Source organism: Cryptomeria japonica, chromosome 9 (genome assembly GCF_030272615.1).
Source record: "Cryptomeria japonica chromosome 9, Sugi_1.0, whole genome shotgun sequence".
Taxonomy (NCBI): Eukaryota; Viridiplantae; Streptophyta; class Pinopsida; order Cupressales; family Cupressaceae; genus Cryptomeria; species Cryptomeria japonica.
The window spans coordinates 547,689,019-547,697,565 of record NC_081413.1 but is presented as its reverse complement, the minus strand read 5'-3'; positions in this window follow the sequence as shown (position 1 = coordinate 547,697,565).

Below are 8,547 nucleotides of genomic sequence, written 5' to 3'. Positions count from 1 at the left end.
TCCACGTGAAAAATATGTGTGTCATGTGTAATGCTCTTGTCTTGTGATGCTCTATTTTATCTATTATGCACATGAAGGTTCTATGTTTTATGCCTGTCTATAAAACATATTGAACTCACTGTTGTGAAGATTTGATGGTTAAGTCTACTACTTCATGCATATGAATATTATGATAATGTGGTATTGAGCCAAGAGAAAAGCTTATTGAGTGACCGGTTCATGACTGATTGAGCTATACTGGATGTTACCGGTTGCACTCTGTTTTACCGGTGTCTCTGTTTATCAGTCATTTGGAGTGTTTGTTGTCAAAGCGGTTTTGGACTTTATTTGTGTTTGTACTAATTCACCCCCCCCCTCTCAGTACTGGTCCGGTACTAGTGTTTCATCATTGAGTTATCAATTGGTATCAAAGCATTCCAGGTCCTCTGTGTTGTGAGCTTAACCACTTGAGGAAAATATCCTAGCCAAATGATGAAGAGGGAAGGTCCAAAGTTCAATAGGGAAAACTTTGGTATATGGAAAGACAAGATGAAGATATTCATCAAAAGCATGGGTGTTCAACACTGGAGTTATGTTGAAAATGTATATGTTGTTCCTACCGGTACTCTCACCGATGACCAAAAGAGAGAGATACAAGAAAATGGGCAAGTCATGGAAGCCCTCATCAGTAATCTATCTGACATTGAGTTTATTGATGTTCAGGACAAGGCAAATCCCAAAGAAGTATGGGATGCTCTTGAAAATATCTATGGTGGTGATGAGCATGTAAAACAGGCTAAGGAAGAGAGCTTGAGAGGAAAGTTTGAAGACATGCAGATGGTTGAAGGAGAGACCATTCAATAGTATGGAATAAGAATCAAAACAGTTGTTGGAGAAATAAAGAGTGCAGGTGGAAAAATAGAAGATTCCACTGTGGTTAGTAAAGTCCTGAGATCCCTGTTGCCGATCTATGCAATAAGGGTTGCTGCTATTCAGGAGCTGAGATCAATAGACAAGTCTAAGGCGTCCTTGGACTCCATCATAGCCAAGTTGACAGCCTATGAGCTGAATAGTTTTGATGGTAGTGTTCAAAAGCCAGAATCAAATTTTAAAGCTTCTGCTATACCATCCAGAAAAGGAAAAGAGGCTAGCACTAGTGGGGAACCTAGTCAGAACAGAGAAATGAAGGATGAAGAGTTTCTGATGGAATTTGAAGCTCTTTTAGCCAGGAGATTTCCAAAAGGGACTGGTAAATACAAAGGTAAGCTTCCTTTGAAATGTTTCTCTTGTACCCAGATAGGACATATTGCTATGAACTGTCCTAATAGTGACAACAAGGACAAACTGGAAAGGTTCAAGAAATTCAGAGGAAACCGAAGAAATTGTTTTGTGGCAGTTGATGAAGGTGTGACAGATGAGGAATCAGAAGATGAAGAGAATGAAGACATTGTGTTTGTTGCTGTAAAGGAAGATGTGGCAGACAAGAAGGCTCTTGTCTCCCGGTTTGAAACTTCAAATGAGTGGATCATTGACAGTGGCTGTTCTCACCATATGACTGGTGACCGGAGCAAGTTTCTATCCTTGGAGGAGTATGATGGTGGTGTGGTTTGCTTTGGCAATGATGCACCTTGCATGGTCAAAGGCAGAGGGTCCATCTCTTTGAATGGAAAGAGTAGTGCTGACAATGTGTACTAGGTTGATGGTCTCAGACACAACCTTCTAAGTGTTGCCCAGCTAAATGACAGTGGTCTCACTTTGCAATTCAAGAATGGAGTTTGCAGAATCAAAGGTAAAGATGGTAAATTGGTAGCCACCGACATGTAGACTAAAGGTAACCTATTTCATTTGAATGCAAATATAAGTACATGGCTTATGGCTAAGCTTGATGATAGCTGGATATGGCATAGGAGGTTCTGCCATGTGAACTTTGATAACATTGTGAAGGCTAGTAAGATCAAGGCAGTTAGAGGGTTGCCGGTGCTGAGCAAACCGGATAATACCTTGTGTAGAGAATGTCAATTGGGGAAAATGTCTTCCTCAATCTTTAAAGGTAAATCTTTCACTACTAACAACTTGCTTGATCTTGTGCATACTGATCTATGTGGTCCTATGAAAACTAAAAGTGTGCAGGGTGATAGGTACTTCATGATTCTCACTGATGACTGCTCAAGAATGATGTGGGTCACATTCTTGAAAGACAAGTCTGAAGCTTTTGGGAAATTCAAAGCATTCAAAGCATTAGTGGAGAAGGAAAGCGGTAAAAGGATCAAATGTCTCAGAATTGATCAAGGAGGGGAATTCACTTCCAGTGAATTCAACAAGTATTGTGAGGAATTTGGCATCAAGAGACAGTTGTCTGCCCCCTGGACTCCACAACAGAATGGCCTAGCAGAGAGGAATAACTGGACTGTGGTTGAAGCAGCTAGAACTATGTTGATCCAAGGAAAGGTTGCTCACACCTTTTGGAGTGAAGCGGTGAGCACTGTTGTCTACACTATGAACCGGGTACTCATCAAAAAGGGTAAGGATAAAACTCCTTATGAGTATTGGACCGGTAAGACACCTGTGGTAAACTACTTTAAGGTATTTGGTAGCAAATGTTACATCAAGAGGAGTGAACATCAGGGCAAATTTGAAGCTAAATGTGATGAAGGAATATTTCCAGGATATTCCACCAAGAGTAAAGCTTTCAAGTGCTACAACAATAGGACTCAGAGAATTATGGAAAGCATCAATGTAAGAGTTGATGAATCCTCTGAGAAGACTGAGAAAATTGGCAGTGAGCAAGTTGTAAATGAACCGGTTGCAACCTTTTGGGAACCGGTTGTTAGTCAACCTAGTACCAGTAACAGTGTTTCTGAACCGATGAATGCTGATACTGATGAAGATGAGGATGAAGAAGAAAAGAAAGAAGAACCAATTAAGACCATTCCTTGGTATGTCAAGTTGAATCATGATCCCAAGCAGATCATAGGTGATAAGGATGCAGGAATCCTTACTAGAAGAAAGATCAAAGAAAACTTATGTATGATCTCTGAATTTGAGCCTAAGTCATTCAAAGAGGCTCATAAAGATGAAGACTGGATCAAGGCAATGGAAGAAGAACTTGACCAGATAGAGAAAAATGGTACATGGTCCTTGGTACCCAGACCAGAGCATAAAAATGTCATTGGCACCAAATGGGTGTTCAGAAATAAGTTGAATGAGGATGGCACAGTGATTAGGAATAAAGCCAGACTGGTATGCAAAGGATATTCTCAAGAAGAAGGTGAAGACTATGGGGAAACCTTTGCTCCTGTAGCCAGATTGGAAGGAGTTCGTATGCTTCTTGCATATGCAGCTTTTAAGAGATTCAAGGTATATCAAATGGATGTAAAATCTGCATTCCTAAATGGTGTACTTGAAGAGGAGGTATATATTGAGCAACCAGATGGGTTTACCCTATCTGAAGACAGTGACATGGTATGTAGGCTACATAAAGCATTATATGGTCTGAAGCAAGCACCTAGGGCATGGTATGAGCGCCTACATTCCCATCTCGTGAAGATTGGATTTGAGAGAACAAGTGAAGATAGCAATATCTACTTGAAGTCTAAAGAAGATTAGATTCTGATCTGTGAAGTTTTTGTTGATGACATCATCTTTGGTGGAGATGACAAGATGAGTCATGAGTTTGCTGATGAGATGAAGAAAGAGTTTGAGATGTCACTCATAGGGGAGATTAAGTTCTTCATTGGACTGCAGATCCAGCAGATGAAAGATGGAATCTTCATCACTCAGTCCAAATATGTCAAAGAAGTGTTGAAGACTTTTGGCATGGAAGATAGCAAACCGGTTGGTACACTGATGGTGACCAGTTGCAAATTGACAAAGGAGGATGATTCCGCACTGGTTGATGAGAAGGAATATCGATCAATGATTGGTAAGTTGCATTATGTAGGGCATAGCAGACCAGATATTGCACATGCAGTTGGCATCACTGCAAGGTTCTAGAAGAGTCCAAGAGAATCTCACTTGAGTGCAGTCAAGCGGATTCTTAGGTATCTGAAGGGAACAGTTGACTATGGATTGTGGTACCCATACAACAATAATTTCAATCTGAAAGTATTCACAGATGCTGATTGGGCCGGTAATGTGGATGACCGGAAAAGCACAACCGGTGGTGCATTCTTTCTCGGTGGTAGACTGGTCTCATGGATGAGTAAAAAGCAGAGTTGCATCTCTCAGTCTACAGCGGAAGCGGAGTATGTTGCAACTTTCATGAACTGCACTCAGACAATCTGGATGAAGCATGTACTGGAAGGCTTCAAGATCCCTGTATCTGAATCGGTAAGTATATTCTGTGATAACACAAGTGCTATCAATATATCAAAGAATCTGATTTTACATTCTAGAACCAAGCATTTTGAGCTTAAATATCATTTCTTGAGGGAAAAGGTTCAGAATAAAGAGATTGCACTGGAGCATGTGTTCAGTAAGGAGCAGTTAGCAAACATATTCACCAAGCCTCTCCCAAAGACAACATTTGTGCATTTGAGAGGTGAATTAGGGGTATTACCCCTTCAGGAGGTGAACTAAAAGTGATTGTTCCACATCAGTCAGGTACTGAAAAGATAAATCTTTGGTTGATTGGTTTTTTTATGGATGCTACTCCTCAGGGGGAGCAACATGATGAAACAGTGATGATTGTACCTCCACTTTGGCATTGTTGTCAAAGGGGGAGTAGGAGTGAAGTGAAAAGATATCTGCAACAAATGGGGAGAAGATGTAAAGCAAAGAAGATATCTTTTGTATATTGCCATCAATGCCAAAGGGGGAGATTGTTGGCATTATGTGAACCAACATGAAGACATAATGATTTTGTATGTTGTCATTGATGTCAATATGAGACATAGTGTCAATCGGCACATGTGATAAGTGAAGAAAGAGGTACCAACATATGTGTGAACCGGTATATGCCAAAGTGAAGCGGCACATTTGTTCAAGGTGAATCGACATGTAGTTATGGGAACCGACACATGGAAGCACTGTATGACTACCGGTTGGTAGGCAACTTCCACTTCGGGGTTTCCGGTTGGAGTACCTCAAGTCTGTGTAACTCAATCGGTGATCTTTGTGTGATGAGTTAGTAGTATGATGGAGGACAGACCGTGTTGCCATGTAAGCTCTGTGGGCGTGAAAGATCTTGCATGAAGATGACTATTCCTATCTACCTCGGGAATGTTCAAAGTCTGTCAAACGGTGATAACGCATGATGGGTTATCAGCCGCCATGAAAACGGTGGATAATGGACGATGGAGAATGTCTTGAGATCAACTCAAGACTGGTGCATTTAATGTAGTATGATTCAACGGTTAGGATCGAACCGTTTGAATTGCTCAAGCTAACAGGTTTAGGGTTTTTGCTACTGACCTGTATGTTCCCTATAAGGTCGATCTTAGGTTTCTGTCTGAGGTTGTTGGCAAAAAGTTGTGAGTGTGTATCAAAGGAAAGTGATACATGATTCTTGCCAGACCAAAGGAGAGAAGAGATACCTACAAAGTGAATGTGAAGAAGGAAAAGAGGAGCCTAAACGGATCTGCATTAGCATTGAGTGCTGTTAACAGATCATTGTAATGCCTGTTGATCTCTAACCACTTCAATAGTTGTAAAATCCCCTAACAGGGTGGCCTTAACAGGCTTGTTTCAAATCCCTTAACCAGGTAACTCGAGGCTAATGAGTTATGAGAAGCTAGAGAAGCTTAGGAGATCCTTTCAGCTATTGAGTTCTTAAAATCCTCTAACAAGGTGACCCTAGCGGGTTTAACCCTTAATCGGATGATCCTTAACAGGATCGGTTCCTACCAAAATCTATTGTAATGTCCTTAACCAGACAAGGCTCCTAACAAAGCGAACTTCTAAAGAGTTCAAAAAGCAGCTTGTGGGTATTCATCCCCACCGTGGTTTTTCCCAGTTGGGTTTCCACGTGAAAAATATGTGTGTCATGTGTAATGCTCTTGTCTTGTGATGCTCTGTTTTATCTGTTATGCACATGAAGGTTCTATGTTTTATGCCTGTCTATAAAACATATTGAACTCACTGTTGTGAAGATTTGATGGTTAAGTCTACTACTTCATGCATATGAATATTATGATAATGTGGTATTGAGCCAAGAGAAAAGCTTATTGAGTGACCGGTTCATGACTGATTGAGCTATACTGGATGTTACCGGTTGCACTCTATTTTACCGGTATCTCTGTTTATCAGTCATTTGGAGTGTTTGTTGTCAAACCAGTTTTGGACTTTATTTGTGTTTGTACCGATTCACCCCCCCCACCTCTCAGTACCGGTCTGGTACTAGTGTTTCATCATTGAGTTATCAACATTGAGATCAAGGGACACTCATATAATCAAGAACATGAAATGTTTAAAGAACCATTCCCAAAACATGACAAGGGAAAAGCTAAAGCGACAGATGACCAAGTTAACTATACCAGAGCATCTTATAACTATGATTCAACTATCAATCACATTTCAATGGACAATTATGTCTCTACCATTATCATCAAGGATAAAACGCCTGAGAATTCTACCCAAAGACCCAAGATCGACCCAAAAGGAATTGGATCTTCTTCTGAACCAACCTCTGAATGTAATGTTACAACTCATCGAGGTAAATTCACTTTGCAAGGTGCTCCAGTTAAAAAGATCGCTTTCTCATCAACCAAGCTTGAGTATGACCTTGTAGAATGGTTAGGGAAGACACCCACGCTCATCTCCATTCTTGAGCTCTTACGCATATCCCCCGCACATAAAGCTATTCTTGACAAAATCTTTGAGAGATACTTTTGTCCCCACTGATCTGAACATGGACCAGTTTCAAGCCATGGTGGGATACCTTTCCATTCCACACTCCCTTGCATTCACAAAAGTCAATGACACCTCCATAAGTTAGCCACATAATGCACCTTTACACATTGAAGCCTTCCTACACAAACATCAAATAAAACGAGTCTTGATAGATGGAGGATCAAGTCTGAACATTTGTACATTGAACACTATTAAACAATTGGGATATTCAGACAAAGTTGTGAATGCTACAAACAAAATTACCATCAAGGCATATGATGATGAAGAGCATTCATCCAAAGGCACAATCACCTTACCTCTCAGAGTTGGGCCAGTTACAAAGGATGTGGTTTGTCAAGTCCTAGACCTAGATCTCACATACAACATATTTCTAGGACGTCCATGGATTCATGAGATGAGCGCAGTACCATCTACATATCATCAATGTATCAAGTTTCCACACAATGGAGTTGAAGTGATCGTCAAAGCTGACCCAAATCCATTCATATATTGTAACAATCTGCGACCTAGACCAGAAATAACAATCCCAGTCAATCGAGAAGCTATTCCTTCATCAGCATATGTTGATCCAGAATCATTAAAACCATCTACATCAAAGCAAGCATAGCTAAAAGAAAAATTCAAGGTTAAAGACCTGGGATGTGGTGAGTATATCTTTCATGTTGATCAACTCCCACTATCTCCTAAGGTATTTAGTCGATAGGAACATTCTATAAACAATTTGCAAGGAATTGGGTGTGAACCACCTGGTGTTGTGGCTATTAAGTCTGAATGCAAATCTCCTCTAGTGGTGCAAGCAACTCTTGATATCAATAATCCTAAGAGTGGTTCCAACAAAGAATCTATTGAGCGTATTGCCAACCCTCTTGAGAAATCACATAGCCTTACCATTTCATCCACTCATTCCATTTCCAATCCTCTCCCAGACTTGGATCAACAAGAATCGCAAAAGCCCTTACTAATTGGGGATCAAAAATCAAGCTTTGAAAAGAAAAATCTAAAAGTAAAAAATAAAGAGAAGTCCTTTAGTTCAAATCAAAATCAAAAGCTATTGGACTCTGAAAAAATCAAAGTCAAGGATAAAAATCCTATAAAGAAAAAAGAATAAGAGTTGATCTCTCCTAATATCAAAATAACTGGGGGCAAAAGTTCTACAATTTTAAGCCATGAAGCATACTTGTTGATACTAAGTCTCCATCATGCTATCCTACTTTCACTTCTTTTCGCAATCATAAGCCTTCATCACTCATCCACTTGTTCCACACATCCATCCCCTTTTGGTGATACATCATGGAACTTTAATGGAGCTTCCTCGAGGGAATTTATTGTCAGGGATGCCCAAACTTCTTTAGGTGACACGCATATAGGCTTGTGTAGTCCACACGCTAGTAATTCTATCTTAGTTCCTTTATCAAGGAAGACAATCACTCGAGCTACACATCATTCAGTCAAGGAACGTTGCAGTTACAATCATAAGGTTAAGCCTTGCACATTTGAGATAGGTGACTTAGTTCTCAGAGAAAATCCTAAAAATCAGCAACACAGAGAGAAGAAGGGCAAGTTCGAACCGAATTGGCTTGGTCCTTACATCATTACAACAACCTATGAATCCGATGCATATCAACTTTCAACTCCAGATGGCAAACCTTTGGAGGATCCTATCAATAGCATGCACCTTCGCAGGTTTAACACATAGCTCTTCAGAGTATCCTAATTAAA